General features: G+C 47.9%; 1 protein-coding gene across 2 annotated transcripts in view; it reads right to left on the reverse strand.

Moving 5' to 3' along the window:
• LOC133355248 (pyruvate kinase PKM-like) overlaps window positions 1-19265 on the reverse strand; it is a 48662-nt gene extending 29397 nt beyond the window's left edge. The window contains exon 1 of one of the 2 annotated variants that reach the window (XM_061572628.1): window positions 19119-19265. The gene's annotated coding sequence lies outside the window, so the exon portion shown is untranslated. Of the gene's footprint in view, window positions 1-1989; window positions 2009-19118 lie in introns of those variants that run through there. The other variant, XM_061572631.1, reaches the window with a different exon arrangement.
• Between the last annotated feature and the right edge of the window lie 686 nt (window positions 19266-19951).

The following is a 19951-nucleotide window of genomic DNA, read 5'->3' on the forward strand; positions in this document are numbered from 1 at the left end:
TGGGCCGAGACCATCAATGCTCTACACCGCGAGGATTAAGCCAATCGTTGAAACTGCAGGCAGCCTAAACCTGGATTCGAACCCGGGCTTTGGCCGGTGACGCGCCGGTGTTTCCGGCCAGGGTTTATTAGCGAGTCACCCGGCCACATCACTTCAAGTTCAACTGTCAGACATGCAATTTACACTTACGCAATGGTGGCTTATCGATAACGACCGCTCTCTCCAGGTGGACGACGGTTACAAAGTTTCCTTTAGGTGACAAAACGCCCAATTCGCACACGCACATAGTAAAAGGCGGCACGACTTATACGCTCCACTACGACGCTAATGAATAAGTGCGTTGTGCATTACGTACTTCTGCGGTGAACTCTGACCCCATATCGTAGCCGAAAAAGGGGTGTTGTCCTTGCCTATAAAAGACCCGGGATTGCACCAACACGGTTTGGTAAAGCCAGACTGCTGAGATTTTACTGAAATGGTAAAAAAACGGTCCAGAGTTTTTTTCCCCCAATGAAACCAACGCTGTTAAAATCAATGGACTCCGAAAAAGCCGCATGGCTGATGGGATTTGTATAAAATGCTTTAATTTGTTACGTGTAAATACAAATATGGGGAGGGCGCGTTATGTCTGCTTGTTTATAAGGTTTTCTAAACATACATCTCACTAAATTTCGATTTAAAGCTTTCGTGACTGCAGGGATTCATCTTCTTGGTTCTTTCGGTAAAGTCACGTAGTAGGGAAGTAATTATTATTTTATTACTTCCCTACTACGTGACTTTACCGAAAGAACCAAGAAGATTCATCTCACTACTCTGACATTTCAAATGTTACAGGCCGTATACGCATCTCAAGGAATTTAAATTACACGAAATTGATTCCACATGGTCAGATTTCACCGGTTCCACAACGCCATAGTAAGTGGGTTTATACGTTTAACCGCACAGACAAAGATCCCCCATAAAGCCTTAACAAGACAGTTGGGGCAAGTGCTGTTAGCGAGCGCCTATTAAGGCCGGCAACGATACACGAGGAGGGTGGCCATCACCACGCCCGGCCGCCTTTGTCTCCCTTGCGAAAATGCTTACGCACCGCACCAGGTACTCATTTGAACCAGAGTCGACCTAGGGGAGGCCCAAGACCGGTCCAGATAATCGCCACTGGTGTTGGCCATGAGCGGGAATTGAACTCGGGTCGCCGGATTCGTAGCGGAGCGCAACAACCGCGACACTACCGCTCCCCACACACACACACATCCACGCGCCGCTTGTGCCAGGCTAGGTGCAACTTACAAAAGACACAAAGTCAAAGATAGCCCGAGGGAGCCTTGCACTCACTGCAATGGCAGTGCAGTTAGTGGTCACCTGAGGTCAGTGCGGTGGAGAAGTAGCGATGCACGTGCCAGGCACCGTGCCCTAACGCATTCCTGTCGCCCAGTGACCGTGTCTTTACACGCTGCACCAAGCACTCGTTTCAGACGGAGTTAACCCAGTGCAGGCCCAGATGCTAACCATTGCTGGGAATCGAACCTAGGTCGCTGGTTTCGTAATGCAACGCACTCACAGATATACTAAATCGCTCCAACAACAACCACCGCCATTCGCCACTAAGTGGCGGTGACGTCACCACGACGCTTGTGCCAGGCTAGGTGCACGTTAAGGCCACGTGAAGTGTCGAACGCCCACTGGCAGGTCACAGGGCAGACCCAGCAGGTGTCACAGGTCGACCGACTGAAATGAAATGACCGAGATGACTGACTGATGCACCACCTGTGCCCCCTACTGTGCCAACTTGCTGTGCTTTAGCCGATCCCGGGACTCGCCTAGGTCTACTCAGCCTCAAACGAGTTACCTGGTGCGATGTGTAAACATCGTCACTAGGGAGACAAAGGCGGCCGGGCGTGGTGTTGGCCACCCACCCCCTCCCCACTACACACACACACAGGACACACACAATGAGATTTTTAAAATCCAAACTTGACCTCACGTTACCTCCACCCCGAACTCTTCCCACCCCCCACCGCCCGAGGTTGGTGGGGTGGGGGGCGCGTGGTGCTACGTCACTGCGGCAGGTTGCCACGGCAACAGTCGTGCAGGCGCGCCCTGCCATTGGCCGCGGGCGCCCTGCAAGCACGCGCCGCGCGCGTGCACGCACCGCGCGTCAGCCAATCGGATCGTCCGGGTTCTGCAGCGGCGGGGAAAACACGGGGGGGGCGGGGTGGGGGGGGGACCCCCTCAACTGTTTGGGTGGAGACGAGGGGGGGGTTAGAGCAAAGGAAGCAACCCACCCAGTCCCCCCCCCCCCCGTGTAATGGTTTGCCCCACTGGTGAGCTGTGACAGCGACCCCCCCCCCCGTGTAATGGTTTGCCCCACTGGTTAGCCGTGGCCAGCGACCCCCCCCCCCCCCCCCACGTGTAATGGTTTGCCCCACTGGGGAGCCGTGGCAGCGACCCCCCCCCCCCCCCCGTGTAATGGTTTGCCCCACTGGGGAGCCGTGGCAGCGACCCCCCCCCCCCCCCCCGTGTAATGGTTTGCCCCACTGGGGAGCCGTGGCAGCGACCCCCCCCCCCCCCCCCCGTGTAATGGTTTGCCCCACTGGTTAGCTGTGGCAGCGAGTTAAAAAGACAAAGCCCCCCCAGACCCCCGTGTAGCTTTAACAGACTGTAGGGGCAAGTGCTGTTAGCGAGCGCCTATTAAGGCCGGCGCGGCATGCGAAGTGATGGGTAGCCAGCGCCACGCCCGGCCGCCTTTGTCTCCCTAGTGGCGATGTGTTTAGACACCGCAACTAGGTACTCAATTGGAGGCCGAGTCGACCTAGGGGAGGCCCAGGACCGGTTCGGAGATAATCGTCACTGGGTGTTTGGCCGTGAGCGGGAATGAACTTGGGTCGCCGGATTTGTAGCGCAGCGCGCTAACCGCTGCACCACCGCTCCGCACCACTCCACACACACCCTCTAGACTTTACACCGGTACCGGTTTGATAGAGAAAGAAGAAGAAAAAAACACCGCACAAAGATAAAAATCCACAGCAGCGGGTTGCGGAACGGGCAGCCCCGCCTGTTACATAACAGACCCACTCTTCTTTCAGCATCTTGCCCGGTTTACGCGTTCCAGATTGAGAGGCGCCACACGATTCCGAAGATTTTCGATATCCTTGGCAATGCTGCCAACACGAGGAGGGGCCCGACTTCGATCGAACCCATCGCACGGAACGCACCACAACCGCAGAGGGAAAGAAAAACTTTCTATAAAAAAAATCTATCCGATGCGGCGCCGTTCCTTGCGTACGCTCGCGAGCTTGAGGTTGTGACCCGATTAAAAAAGAAATAAGCAATATTTACAAAAACTTTTTTTTAAACACGCTTTTATGAAATGTACTAGTGATGGCAGAACTCCACGACTCCGGGAAGTGGCCCCGAAGCTTGCCATAACGTACGGACCGTGGGCAATTACAGCCAAGGTCAGTTGACCGTGGACAATTAGGCCAAAGCCGAAACATAACATAAAAATTTCGATTTAAAGCTTTCGTGACTGCAGGGATTCATCTTCTTGGTTCTTTCGGTAAAGTCACGTAGAAGGGAAGTAATAAAATAATAAAAATAAAACATAATAAAACAATTCTCACGACGTTTCGGCTACAACGCAAGCAGCCGTCTTCAGGTGAAGAATGAGACAATGCCAAGCTAGGAGCTTATATATAAGCTGCGTTGGAGGTGGAGGAAAGAGCGCCTTAACAAAAGAATGTGCATGTGAAGAGGAATTTAGCATATTCATGGAAAATGCGTAGGAGGTGGGCGGGGGGGTTTCAAAGTCATATTATGCCCATGCATTATGCAGGATCAACAGCACCAAGGGGGGGGTGCAGGGATTAGCAGTAACAAAGGAAAGGAATGTTAATGATATGTAGCTGCAGTTACTCAACCACCACGTAGAAAACTAAAGTATAAACTACATAAAAAACAAAGTATAAATAGCATAGCACCATCAGTATACTTACTATACTCTACACTAAGCTGAGTTACTAACAGCAAGTAATACATTACAATTCTACGTCGTAAAAATTATATAATATGCTTCCATCTAAACTTTATTCTATTGCATCAACGAGCATATACCGTACTATATACTGCCAACATTAAATTATATACTGTATTGCTGTAAACCAACCTATATCTTATACATTTAATATAACACTATGTATTATTCTACCCACCCTAATGTGTGTCGAAATGGTTTATTACGTCCTTCCAATGATTGCTAAGCCAGAATCCATCTTCTCGGTTAAAATTGTCTCTGTGTTTGTATATGTGGATCGCCTCATGAACGAATCTCTCATGATAGCCAGATGGCTTGCAGAGAACCTCTGTCTTGGAGAAGTCAATGTCATGTGAGCCCACTGAATTGTAACAGTGATCTGCCACGGCTGAGGTGTTTGTCCTACCGTGTTTCAGGTCTGCCTTATGTTCACGGATGCGGTCCGAGACATGTCGTTTGGTTTCTCCAATGTAACTGCTACCACAGAGGCAACTTAGTTTGTAGACGCCAGGGTACTGTATGTCTGGAACCACATCTTTTACAGACGGGACCAGATCACGGATTTTATGTACTGTGTTGAATCGGACCTGGATCTTGTGTTTAATCAGGATTTTGGAGATCTTTTTTGTGACCCCAGCAATGTAGGGTAAGGTGATGGTCTTGAAAGGCTCCTCAACAGGATCCTTCTTGATGGTTGGAGTGATGGCTTTGCGGATTGTGTAGTCGGAGTAACCATTAGCCTTAAGAGCTTGGCGTACGTGTTTGAGTTCTCCGACCATGAACACATTTCCAGTGAACTCAAACACGTACGCCAAGCTCTTAAGGCTAATGGTTACTCCGACTACACAATCCGCAAAGCCATCACTCCAACCATCAAGAAGGATCCTGTTGAGGAGCCTTTCAAGACCATCACCTTACCCTACATTGCTGGGGTCACAAAAAAGATCTCCAAAATCCTGATTAAACACAAGATCCAGGTCCGATTCAACACGGTACATAAAATCCGTGATCTGGTCCCGTCTGTAAAAGATGTGGTTCCAGACATACAGTACCCTGGCGTCTACAAACTAAGTTGCCTCTGTGGTAGCAGTTACATTGGAGAAACCAAACGACATGTCTCGGACCGCATCCGTGAACATAAGGCAGACCTGAAACACGGTAGGACAAACACCTCAGCCGTGGCAGATCACTGTTACAATTCAGTGGGCTCACATGACATTGACTTCTCCAAGACAGAGGTTCTCTGCAAGCCATCTGGCTATCATGAGAGATTCGTTCATGAGGCGATCCACATATACAAACACAGAGACAATTTTAACCGAGAAGATGGATTCTGGCTTAGCAATCATTGGAAGGACGTAATAAACCATTTCGACACACATTAGGGTGGGTAGAATAATACATAGTGTTATATTAAATGTATAAGATATAGGTTGGTTTACAGCAATACAGTATATAATTTAATGTTGGCAGTATATAGTACGGTATATGCTCGTTGATGCAATAGAATAAAGTTTAGATGGAAGCATATTATATAATTTTTACGACGTAGAATTGTAATGTATTACTTGCTGTTAGTAACTCAGCTTAGTGTAGAGTATAGTAAGTATACTGATGGTGCTATGCTATTTATACTTTAGTTTTTTATGTAGTTTATACTTTAGTTTTCTACGTGGTGGTTGAGTAACTGCAGCTACATATCATTAACATTCCTTTCCTTTGTTACTGCTAATCCCTGCACCCCCCCCCTTGGTGCTGTTGATCCTGCATAATGCATGGGCATAATATGACTTTGAAACCCCCCCCGCCCACCTCCTACGCATTTTCCATGAATATGCTAAATTCCTCTTCACATGCACATTCTTTTGTTAAGGCGCTCTTTCCTCCACCTCCAACGCAGCTTATATATAAGCTCCTAGCTTGGCATTGTCTCATTCTTCACCTGAAGACGGCTGCTTGCGTTGTAGCCGAAACGTCGTGAGAATTGTTTTATTATGTTTTATTTTTATTATTTTATTACTTCCCTTCTACGTGACTTTACCGAAAGAACCAAGAAGATGAATCCCTGCAGTCACGAAAGCTTTAAATCGAAATTTAACCGCCTCTACGGGGAGGGTTTCCACATAACTTTGAGATCCTTCAACAAGCTCCGGGATAAGAAGGCTCAGCTAATCGAGTCTCTCACCTTTCTGAAGAGATGCCGCGACTCTAAGGTAATACCAAACGCATTTACACTAACATCAGCTGCTGTAACTTCTTCTAATGCGAAACGAATTCTGTCTAGAACTAGTTTAGCCCTTATCTCAGAGAAAATCAGACTTACGCGCACCGAACTAGATCAGTTAGACAAGACACTCTACAAATCACACTTATCTTTGAGTGTAACAATGTCCACATCGGATTGGGAACATGTGGAAAAAATGACTGCCTCTTCAGCTGCCGCTATGTCGACTAAATGTAAGGACAACTTGATTTCCAAATTCAACCGCCTCTCAAACAAGAAACCGGACCCACACATTGAAAAGCTAGATGTTAACAAAGTCGTAATTAATCGCAGTAACAGTCCTATTTCTGAAGGTTTGAAATCCGTTTTAGCTAAAGGACTAAACTTTGCAGTCACACCTAGACACATACCAGTTAATGATATAATTGCTCGAGTAGATGTAGCTCTCAAGGGCTTGAGTCACATCGCTGCAGACGTAGCAAGATCTGAAATCTCTGTAACCCTCAAAAACGCTAAGATGCCAGCTAGCAACATTAGCAAAGATGAGCGTTTTGAATTAGCTCAATTAAAAAAGAGGGATGACATTGTCATCCTCTCAGCCGACAAAGGCAATGCCACTGTCATCATGGACAAAATAGAATACAACAACAAAATTCAAGAACTACTCAACGATGGCAGCTATACAAAAATAAAAAGAGACCCCACCAACAGCCTCGTCTCCAAAACCAACAACATCATTTCTGCTTCAACCGCATTAATTGATCAGACCAAACAGTTCTCGTTGAAACCTTCTGCAGCCAGGCCACCAAGATTGTACGGCTTGCCAAAGATACATAAAGAAGATACACCTCTTCGTCCCATTGTCTCTACTATCAACTCCCCCACTTACAAACTGGCTCGTTTTTTGTCCGAAATCCTACGGCCTTTCACTGGAAAAACCACCTCTGCAGTACTAAACTCTACTGACCTGGTATCGACAATCAAGGGGATTGCCCTGTCCCCAGACGACCTGCTTGTCAGTTTTGATGTGGTTTCCTTGTTTACCAAGGTGCCTGTGCCTGACACCATCGCAATCATTGAAGACTTGGTTCATCAAGGACTGAATGCTGGGGTACCCCCCCTGGTGAGACACTGCTTAACCAATACATACTTCACCTGGAATGGAACCTTCTACAAGCAAATTGAGGGCACCCCAATGGGCTCCCCCCTATCTCCGGTTGTAGCCAACATCTTCATGGAGAAATTTGAGACGGACGCCATCCAGACTGCCACTCTACGCCCGACCTTATGGAAGAGGTACGTAGACGACACTTTTGTCATCTGGCCACATGGCCGGCCTGCTCTAGACCAATTTCTCGACCACATCAATTCCATACACCCAGCCATCAGATTCACCATGGAAGTCGAAAATGATGGCAAGCTACCCTTTTTGGATGTCCTAATCAAAAGGAGACCTGATGGTTCAATGAGCCACTCTGTCTACAGGAAAGCCACCCACACGGATGCTTATCTAAAACCGGATTCCCACCACCATCCATCCCAGAAGAATTCCCTCATCAAGACTCTATATCATAGAGCCCAATGCATCTCCGACCATGAACACATTTCCAGTGAACTCAAACACGTACGCCAAGCTCTTAAGGCTAATGGTTACTCCGACTACACAATCCGCAAAGCCATCACTCCAACCATCAAGAAGGATCCTGTTGAGGAGCCTTTCAAGACCATCACCTTACCCTACATTGCTGGGGTCACAAAAAAGATCTCCAAAATCCTGATTAAACACAAGATCCAGGTCCGATTCAACACAGTACATAAAATCCGTGATCTGGTCCCGTCTGTAAAAGATGTGGTTCCAGACATACAGTACCCTGGCGTCTACAAACTAAGTTGCCTCTGTGGTAGCAGTTACATTGGAGAAACCAAACGACATGTCTCGGACCGCATCCGTGAACATAAGGCAGACCTGAAACACGGTAGGACAAACACCTCAGCCGTGGCAGATCACTGTTACAATTCAGTGGGCTCACATGACATTGACTTCTCCAAGACAGAGGTTCTCTGCAAGCCATCTGGCTATCATGAGAGATTCGTTCATGAGGCGATCCACATATACAAACACAGAGACAATTTTAACCGAGAAGATGGATTCTGGCTTAGCAATCATTGGAAGGACGTAATAAACCATTTCGACACACATTAGGGTGGGTAGAATAATACATAGTGTTATATTAAATGTATAAGATATAGGTTGGTTTACAGCAATACAGTATATAATTTAATGTTGGCAGTATATAGTACGGTATATGCTCGTTGATGCAATAGAATAAAGTTTAGATGGAAGCATATTATATAATTTTTACGACGTAGAATTGTAATGTATTACTTGCTGTTAGTAACTCAGCTTAGTGTAGAGTATAGTAAGTATACTGATGGTGCTATGCTATTTATACTTTAGTTTTTTATGTAGTTTATACTTTAGTTTTCTACGTGGTGGTTGAGTAACTGCAGCTACATATCATTAACATTCCTTTCCTTTGTTACTGCTAATCCCTGCACCCCCCCCCTTGGTGCTGTTGATCCTGCATAATGCATGGGCATAATATGACTTTGAAACCCCCCCGCCCACCTCCTACGCATTTTCCATGAATATGCTAAATTCCTCTTCACATGCACATTCTTTTGTTAAGGCGCTCTTTCCTCCACCTCCAACGCAGCTTATATATAAGCTCCTAGCTTGGCATTGTCTCATTCTTCACCTGAAGACGGCTGCTTGCGTTGTAGCCGAAACGTCGTGAGAATTGTTTTATTATGTTTTATTTTTATTATTTTATTACTTCCCTTCTACGTGACTTTACCGAAAGAACCAAGAAGATAACATAAAAAATTATAGAATATAGTATTGTCATCAGTATGAGATAAGTATACCAAGTTTGCAGTCGATACCACATTGGAAAGTGGGTTAAAATGGAGTTACAAGATTTGAGGATACAACAACGACAACAACAGACAGAGTGAGTTAAAAGAAAGCGTGTAAAATGGGTTAACCGTGACACTAAATTGAACCGGGAGTTGTTGCCACCTCTCCCACGTTCGAACCTCGGACAGTCCCGGGGGGAATTGGCATGGTGTTCGGGTGGCAGCAATTGATTTGTACCGGGGTCTGGTCGCTAAACTCCATCACAGTGCAACCGCACGCATCGTGTTCATCGATTCGGGCCGACGGAGCCATTTGTCCCGGGTCTACGAGAGGGACGCTCAGATTAATACGTAGGCTTTCGCAACCGATATTATCCACAATAAAAAGGTGCGTTTTTTTAAATCCTTTATATTAAGTTTGCATGCTTGCGTGCTTGCTTGCTTAAGACCGTGCAAATCTTTCGGTCGTTTTTTAACTCACTTCCGTGATCCAATCGAGCTGACATTTTCCACACAGACTCGTTGTGCCAGACAATTAATGTTCGTGAATAAAAAATTCCCAAAATTTTACACTTTCTAGTTCAACACACCTGCGTGTTGAACTAGCAACAAATTCGCACGGTTTGTTCACGCGACCCATACCTTCCTGAATTGGCCGTGGTCGGGTGGTGGCGGGTTTAACGACACCCCAAAAAAAAAACCTTGATTACAAGTGGTAAATCTGACAAACGCTAACCCCAACGCGGAGCTCAACGCGTTCGACGTAACCGACCTTGGACTCTCACCTCGTTTCCACATCCCCTCCTCCCCCAGGGCTCGAATCGGCTTTCGACAACGCGAATGAGGCCAAAGCGTAATTTCACAAGTGGCATCGACCAATTTTGTTTCCACGCTATAAATGACCGCCACCGCCGCCAAACCTTGCACGTCAACATCGGCTAACGGCTGGCCAAAGGCCTCCCCCCGCACTGGTGGTCGGTCACGTGGCATCGTCTGACTATACTTCACCACGCTGGTCAGCGTGCCTTTGTGAAGTGGGGGGGGGGGAGAGGGACCCTTCGTTCATCTTATTGATATCGCGCATACAGGTTAAAACAAATTATTTGGTGATGCTGCTGCTCTTTATTTTCAGTGGTGCACAAGCACAATTAACAGAAAAGTATATACCAGGTGATATCACCCCTATTGTCCCTATGTTCAGTGAAGGTCCATTGCCCGAAACGTCGCCTATTAAATACATTTCCCTTGAAGACCACAGTGGTCATTGGCCAATTGAGTTTCCTTGGTAGTAAAGGTTTGCGAATGGAAATTGGTGCGGGGGGTTAGGGTGACTTCACAAAACTACTTCGAGGCCCCATCAGCTGCCCCTTGATCACCTCACCTTCTCGCATGCCCTGCTATCGGGGAGAGGTGCCCGTTCATCGGCGAATCAAAGAAAATTATTATTTTCTTCTTAAGCCCCAGGAGGAAGTCCAATATTACAAAAATTGTCTTCTCTCTGCAGTCATCGATGGCCGGGCCGAGGTCATCAACTCATTGCAGAAGCATTAGCATTTGGATCTCTTGCAGAAAGCAAGCGTGCCCTCATCGCACGAGCAAGAGACTGGGCTGTGGAAGGCCAAGATTACAGAATTACTTCTGGAGGTCCTCTCAACGGCATCTAAATGCACACTAGGTGGCGCTTCTCACAGGGCCTGCTGGAGACACGAGTCAAATTGCCAAATCAAACAGAACGTTCCTTTGGTCTTCAGAACCCGAACAAACTAAAATCCCTAATTGAATGTTTCATATAAACAGTAGCAGCAGAACGTACGTCCTTCGAAGGCGTCGCTCCTCCAAGCGCTTCTTCAGATCCAGACATCAGGCCCAAGAACAACATGGTACAACCCGAAAAACACATCGGAGACCTACCAAAACATCCAATTATTCAACACACAACTTGATGCACCTCCCAGCACCTCCGATTAGCGCGGATGGCTACGTACAGTGCGAACAAGGGGTGGCTGCAACCTTGATTCAATCCTCAGAGCTCAAGTGGTGCCGATTCAGCGTCTCTGGCCTAACTTCATGCCGTCCGAGTCACCCTGACACCTACCTCACTTCTGGTTTTATTTGCACATTTAGTTTTGCGTTGCCGGAGACGGCTCTCGTCTCATTACGTGCTCTTGCCAGGCAATACAAGTCAAAAGGTAACTAGGCCAGAAAAACAACATCATGTGTTATAGAACCTTAATTATTTACCCAGGAAAGCTGCACAGTCACAATGCTAGTTTTGAGCAGGGTCCTTGCTTCACTAGGATGTTTGGCCAATCCCTTTAATACACAAGAGTTTGGCTTCTTGCGGTGGGAGGAAACCGGACAACCTGGAAAACCACCCATCACAAGTACGAGGGGGGGTTACACTAGGCACTGCCATCGTGTGGCCACACATCTCAGGCAACACCAACAAAACCTGCCGAGTCCTAACTAGGCTCATCCCAGCTTAACTTCCAAGATAACTTTTTTGTTAAATACATTTGCCGAGCTCAAGCCAATGGATCTAAAATTACAAGTGGCACACAACGAACAACACTATCAAAGTTGTCATTAAAAAAAAAAATTCTTGAATTGAGCCAAGTAAAATATATATATTGTGATTCTGACTGAGAGAACGAGTGGTACTATCCCCACGAGCCACCCGGTCACTCTTTCACAAAAGCACGGCAACAGCGCATGAACCTGAAGCCAGTCAGCGGGGGGCACTTGAGATGAAACCATCGAGTAAGATGGTCATCAACGTGCCTAGCAGACTGGAAGGTCGCGGCGCACTCGGGCATGCGTTCAAATCCGTCGCCACCCCGGGCTTGTCACTTCGTGTCTCCGTCGCTTGGGATATTTTTTTCCCACTTTCCACACGACACATCTGTCAGCGTTCTGGTTCTCTGTGCACTTATCGCGCTCTCCCCTCCTAAAGCTTTTATAGTTTCCAGTACGGTCACTTTCCCCATGCACGGAATTTCAAAGCTCCCGAACATCTGCCTAAGAGCACCGACTAAACCGTTGCCAATAGTTGGGAATGTAAACACCACCACCACCTGCACCAGTAAATCAGAAAGTCGTGTGAAAATTAGTTGGCAACATTAAGATATTTCTATTTGTTATCGAGTCAGGAGAGAGAGCTCTCAATCAAAAGGTTGCGAGTTCAAACCCTAGCTTGGGGTTTACCAAATGGTGCTGAAATTACAGGAATCAGAAGGCAATTGGGGCCCCTAACAGGTTATGTAAGAAACGCCTGTATTTCTCGTGACGCAGTGAAATGGATACGCGAAGGAGACTCGTCTACCCACTGATTGTGCGCCAATAAAGGTTGGAATGACACACGAGCAAAGGGTGTGGTAATTGTGTCGGTCTTTGTTTGGCCTATGTTTGCCCAGTGCGGATAAAACCCGCCCCAAGTAGCAAAATACAGACTTCAAGGTCAGATTGTGGGGGGTTTTCTTTTGTTATGCGTGGATCTAACTTTGTTTAATTATATACAAAACCATTTTGATTCTTTACCGTGTGAAATTACCTCCACATATCCACGAAATGTTGCTATCAAATATTTTTGCTCAAAATGCAAACCATGGGTTGTGCGATAACAACTTTGGAAAATGGACAAGACGAATTTAAGTAATGTATTCCACTCATTAACATTTATTAAATGCATTTAGGATGCAGTCAATGATAATAATCATGTTTTAGTTTTATAAATATACTGTGTACATCGTGTTCATGCATATTGCATCTCACAATCGCAGAGGATCCACAGCTGTGCTGGAAGGGAGCAGCAAGGCGGCGAGCCGGCACTGCCAACAATTTGCCCAAGCTCAGCAGTCCTTTATATAGTAAGATGTTTTCAGACAATTATTGAGTTACTATGCATGTTGGAGGAAACCGGAGCACTGGGAGAAAAGCCAAGCTTCTGAGGGGACAACACTCTATCCCACACAGATGGGACAGAGGATATTTTTCCGCACTTTATGCTCTAGCGCCTTCTTTTGGCGATCCAGAATTTTGGTTCAACGCCCATTAGAAAAGCAAAGCTATAATATTTTATTCACACAAGTTTAACACCCTCATTTGTCGTGATATATATTACTGAGTCCAGACAACCCGTATTGCTCCCAGAAGTACACTGGGCCCTCCAGCACAGCCATTCAAGAGCCCGTGTCAAATTTAGTTTTGCAAGTACATCTGCACTGCATTATCCAATTTCCGTTTTCACTTGTTCCCAAATCAAATAGACTTAACAAACAAAAAAACAATAAATGCCATGTTAAAATTAAATACATCCCTCTTTTTAAAATGTGATATACGACTCGTGTGTACGAGGTTCAGGCCTTGAGTTGCACCGAGAGACATAACGAGAATAATGGAGACCAGAAAACAAAATGAGAATGGAGGTCAAATCCACAACTGCTTCAGGAGCTGTAAACGGGCGTAGTGTTTAGGACCAAAGAGTATGGATCCCTACAGTCACGAACACATTCCTGCGGAGGGAGCTGGTAGGAACGTTGGGTTGCTCGGTCAATGGCCAGGGTCAACGGCCAGGGTCAACGGCGGCGTGGTGTATTCCGCAAATATGGCCGACTGAGAGGCGGGCACAAGCCGGCGTGAGTAGGTTAAACATTGAGTTTTATAAGGGCACCACGGGGTGACCAACCCAGCTCCACCCAGCCCCACCAAGCCCCACCCTTCCCATTTTTCGATGCACGACGGAAGGACACAATAATCCCCTGTGGGCTGGTTTTAACCAGGAGGTTCCTACCAGTAAAAACTTCAAATCTAGATTGAGCTGTAAAGGGCTACAAGTGTGCACGTATAAACTAACAATAGCATCACAATAGAGTGCGCCAAGAGAGGTGCATGCTTGGGATAACATTGAGAGACGGAAAGAGAAACACTGAAACAAACAACCACACCCGCCATTTGCCACCAAGTGGACGTGACGTCCCCACGGCGCCTGTGCCAGGCCAGGTGCACTTTGACGAAAGAAACACACGCGGGGGTTCAGGACGTTATACAAACCGTTCAGAAAAGTACAGGACACGTCGCTAGACGAGTCGATGGCAACTGCAGGAGGACGGGTGATGGAACGATAGTAGAAGAGCGGGATCAGGCCCAAGTCCTGCTTTGAAAGCATGCACAGTATAAACATTATGCTCGAACCATGGTAAATACGTCCAATCTCGGAAGCCCAGCAGGAGGTTTGCCTGTAAAATGCTTTTCATTGCAGACCATCTTGGAACACTCGGTGCTGTCGGCGTGGATTGCAATGTGGCAGTACGGTAGATTGTAATACAGCAACGGATTATTGAATGACTCCGTGTGGAGCTTTGAGTGTTAACCGGCCTCGTACGAGTGTTGGATTTTTTCAGGGTTCTCCGGCGACCTCCTCCGACGCGAAGCCAAGTTCTCATTAAAACATGGAATTCGCGAACAAAGATCAGCAATGTAGAGCAGCAACCTCTTGATAAAAAAAGGAGTCTTGAGAATGATATGCTTTCCTTGGTTTATAAGGGGCATTAGTTTAACAGGTACACGTGCGCTATTATTACGCGCTTGTATATTAAACAACTGGCCTGATCAGCATGTTGCTGTCAGGTTTCTTCCCATCAGATAAATTACCACAAAAATTACAAGTCTCCATCACGGAAATCAAAAACCGTGTTAGTAAATTGAATATTTGGCCAAACTAAACCGATTTGGCATGGGCCCTCCTCATAAATGAGCCTTGAGGGCTCAGCCAGACGGTAAAACAGAAAATACCGGCGAGATAAAATATCACTCGCACGCGTGTGAGCGAGAGAGAGGTGATATGTGTTGCTGGTGGAACCTTGAACACTGTACGGTGCTGTGCAATCTCGCTGGGTCACCTTCATTCTGCTCAGGAGGGGAAAATACCCGCAGAGGCAGCTTCTACCCTGCCTCCAGTGGCTCTCTCCGCACTCACTCCCTGCTAGCGTATCGCTCTCCCCCTTCCTTGTTAGAAAATCGCGTGCATGTGCCCGCAAGATATCTGAACCGCTCCAGTGCGGTGAAGTATGGTCAAGAAATCCCGACCCCCTTCATTATTGCAGCAGTGGATTGGGAAAAAGCCAATCAAAACAATTGGTGCAGTACATCTGGTTAGGGCGCTATGATTCCCAATCGTGCAAGGCCATCATCGCAAAGGATGGCGTTGAGAATCGCACAAAAGTCTGCAGTTGGTTACAGTGCAGTCGGGGAAGATTGCTACGGTCAGTTTTCACATCACAGTAAAATTTCTGGAAATATTTTATAGCCAAAAAAAAATTCGGACCGTGTCGCAGGCACACGCGACCGAACCTTTCTTTCGAATAACACCGACGGGATCTATAAAGTCCACAGTGAATAAGACTTTCGGCGCGTATTGACGGTGCATTACGCCCGCAGTATTTACCAGGACGGCCACCGTGGTTCGAACGTCAAACAACAAAAACCTCTGCAACGAGTGGCAATCGTCCCACAACGCACAGCGAAATCATTACTACCGTATTATTATTGATAATACGCTCCAAAATAAATGGTGTTCTTATAATTGCAACGGCCAGCAAAAAAAATCCAAATGGCCGAGTCCCAATAATAATACTATACGTTGTACTCCAGATTGTATCGGTGTGTGGATGGCGTTATACACCGTACCGTAAGTGCAAATGTGACCTATTCGTTGCATGCCAGGTCTTGTCGAAGCAAACCGCATTGAATGACTACGCCCGGTTAATAAAGACGTTACTTCATTCATAATATACACATAAAGGATGTGTGTTTAGCCTGCAGTTACTATGTAGTAGTTGTGCATGTACAGAGACCATTTGACAATCCACTGCTGGATGAGTGCCTTCCCATGCCGTGCGGGTCGTGATGGGGGGGGGGGTATCTGACCATACTTCACCACGTCGGTGCTTGTATTTTTGCCAATTACAAAAGCATGGGATCGACTAGATTCGTTCAGAAAACCCACCCAAACTTCCTCGCCCTTCTAGAACATTATTAGACCGCCGTTAATGTCACTCGGCGAGACGTCATCCTCTCGTCTGGGTTAAGACACACAGAGGACTTGTAAATTGCACACGCACTACGCATGTACGATACAAGTAAAACATGTGTCACGTTACACATGCATGTACTTAACATGCATACGACATGCACCACGCGTGATGGGTGTATATCCCCAACATTATGCATGCACTATAAACGAACTATGCAAGTATAGTGTCATGCGTCTAACATTCATCTCTCACGATTTAGTTACTCTCCATCGTATTAAACGTGCAACATACACGTACGAATACGTACGATACCCGTAGGACATATTTGCTACGCATGAACCGTACATATTAATCATGTACAGTACACCACGTAGGTGCTATGCGCGTACGCATGGTACACGCATGACCCACGTATTCACGGCAATGCGTGGTTACTGCACTGGCAGTAGTAACCACGCATGTCCTAGGCATTGAGGCATTAACCACCACATCATACATGCACACAATGCATGCACCCCATTGTACATGAACAACGCTGGCATGCGGCTCGCCACTGGGCGGACACGATTATGCATCCGCCATACACGCACTGCATGCATGATACATGCGCCACGTGTTATAACATGCACAACCATCAGGGCACCCCATAACCCCCCAGAGAGGGGCATTTCACACCCCCAGAAAGGGGCATTTCACACCCCCAGAAATGGGCATTTCACACCCCCAGAAATGGGCATTTCACACCCCCAGAAATGGGCATTTCACACCCCCAGAAAGGGGCATTTCACACCCCCAGAAAGGGGCATTTCACACCCCCAGAAAGGGGCATTTCACACCCCCAGAAAGGGGCATTTCACACCCCCAGAAAGGGGCATTTCACACCCCCAGAAAGGGGCATTTCACACCCCCAGAAAGGGGCATTTCACACCCCCAGAAAGGGGCATTTCACACCCCCAGAAAGGGGCATTTCACACCCCCAGAAAGGGGCATTTCACACCCCCAGAGAGGGGCATTTCACACCCCCGGAGAGGGGCATTTCACACCCCCAGAAAGGGGATCTCACACCCCCAGAAAGGGGATCTCATACCCCCAGACAGGGCATCTCACACCCCCAGAAAGGGGCATTTCACACCCCCAGAGTGGGCATCTCACACCCCAGGGAGGGCATTTCACACCCCCAGAAAAGGGCATTTCACACCCCCAGAAAGGGGCATTTCACACCCCCAGAGAGGGGCATTTCACACCCCCGGAGAGGGGCATTTCACACCCCCGGAGAGGGGCATTTCACACCCCCAGAAAGGGGATCTCACACCCCCAGAAAGGGGATCTCACACCCCCAGAAAGGGGATCTCATACCCCCAGACAGGGCATCTCACACCCCCAGACAGGGCATCTCACACCCCCAGACAGGGCATCTCGCACCCCCAGAAAGGGGCATCTCGCACCCCCAGAAAGGGCATCTCTCACCCCCAGAAAGGGCATTTCACACCCCCAGAGAGGGCATCTCACACCCCCAGACAGGGCATTTCGCACCCCCAGACAGGGCATCTCACACCCCCAGACAGGGCATCTCACACCCCCAGACAGGGCATCTCACACCCCCAGAAAGGGGATCTCACACCCCCAGAAAGGAGGCATTTCACACCCCCAGACAGGGCATCTCACACCCCCAGAAAGGGGATCTCACACCCCCAAAAAGGGCATTTCACACCCCCAGACAGGGCATCTCTCACCCCCAGAAAGGGCATCTCTCACCCCCAGAGAGGGGCATTCCACGCCCCCAGAAAGGGGATCTCACACCCCCAGAAAGGGCATCTCACACCCCCAGAAAGGGCATTTCGCACCCCCAGAAAGGGCATCTCACACCCCCAGAAAGGGCATTTCACACCCCCAGAAAGGGCATCTCACACCCCCAGAAAGGGGCATTTCACACCCCCAGAAAGGGGCATCTCACACCCCCAGAAAGGGCATCTCGTACCCCCAGAAAGGGCATCTCGTACCCCCAGAAAGGGCATCTCGTACCCCCAGAAAGGGCATTTCACACCCCCAGAGAGGGGATCTCTCACCCCCAGAAAGGGCATTTCGTACCCCCAGAAAGGGCATCTCTCACCCCCAGAGAGGGGATCTCACACCCCCAGAAAGGGGCATTTCATACCCCCAGAAAGGGGCATCTCACACCCCCAGAGAGGGCATTTCACACCCCCAGAGAGGGGATCTCTCACCCCCAGAAAGGGCATTTCGTACCCCCAGAAAGGGCATCTCTCACCCCCAGAGAGGGGATCTCACACCCCCAGAAAGGGGCATTTCATACCCCCAGAAAGGGGCATCTCACACCCCCAGAAAGGGACATTTCACACCCCCAGAGAGGGGCATTTCACACCCCCAGAAAGGGGCATTTCACACCCCCAGAAAGGGGCATTTCACACCCCCAGAAAGGGGCATTTCACACCCCCAGAAAGGGCATTTTACACCCCCAGAAAGGGGCATTTCACACCCCCAGAGAGGGGATCTCTCACCCCCAGAAAGGGCATCTCTCATCCCCAGAAAGGGCATCTCTCACCCCCAGACAGGGCATCTCTCACCCCCAGACAGGGCATCTCACACCCCCAGACAGGGGATCTCACACCCCCAAAGAGGGCATCTCACACCCCAGAAAGGGCATCTCGCACGCCACGTGGGGTGGGGGGGGGGACCCCAGGTGAAGAAAAACCAGGTCAAGCACCACGCATGCACCCCCAGACACACTTGCACCACGTGAGTTTCTCGCTACGCAACTCGATAACGCACGGCTAAAGGCTTACGGGTGTCCCAAAACAATCCATATAAACACAACCGCCGCAACGTTTAAAACGACGTGAATTGCTTTCTTTAAAATTGACGAAACGTTAACCGCGATTTTAATTCAACTCACCAGGGCTCAAGGGGGTCAGCAGTACGGTGGGGATGGTGGTGCCGATATCCCTCCGCGCCTTTTAAAGGGTGACTCGCCCCGTGACGTCGCCGCCCAGGAATTCTACGGCGCAACGAATGGGTGGAATTATATAATTAAATATTGCATCCAACTTGTCATTATGTGACTCGAGGTTGTTGGAGTCGACGGTTATTAAAGTTCACCGTTTTATATTGATCTTATTTTTTATTTATTTTTATACGAGGTTGCAATGTAAACAGTTTGAGTCGCTAACGAATGGGGGAACTATTTTTCTCTCTTCATTGTTGGTTGTTACTTTGTTGCGGTGGCGGCGTGCTGCGGCGGGTGCGCGGTGGTACGCGTTGTAGGATGTACCCCTCCGCCGAGATGGCCCATATAAGGCAACGAACGAGGAAGCTGTGTAAAGCACGTGGTTTGGGTTGCCGTGTCAATTCTGGAACAACTAAAATTTCGAGAAGTTCCCATCTTATCTAAAAAATTAAAGGGAAATTTGTGAACATGTGTGTCTGTTCAAAATGTTTAGCCTACTTCCCGACATGCAATAAACTTGAAATTTGCCGTGTGGGTACTTTGCAGAATGTACACCATGCACAAAATATAAAAAATTAACCCGTAAAAACTAAGTTTTTCACTATAAATCCTTTATATGCGTGGCGGCTAGAGTCCTCTCGTCCTCTGGCTTGAGATGGCTGCCACCTATGGGTCAGATGATTGCTTGCCACCATTAAGCAATTGGTAATTACATATCATATTTTTTTCCTAAAAAGTGTAACATTTAGGGAAAAAAAATTCACGAAATTTTATTGTCACGC

This window comes from Lethenteron reissneri, chromosome 50, assembly GCF_015708825.2.
Source record: "Lethenteron reissneri isolate LAM-NWPU_2019-01 chromosome 50, ASM1570882v1, whole genome shotgun sequence".
Classification (NCBI taxonomy): Eukaryota; Metazoa; Chordata; class Hyperoartia; order Petromyzontiformes; family Petromyzontidae; genus Lethenteron; species Lethenteron reissneri.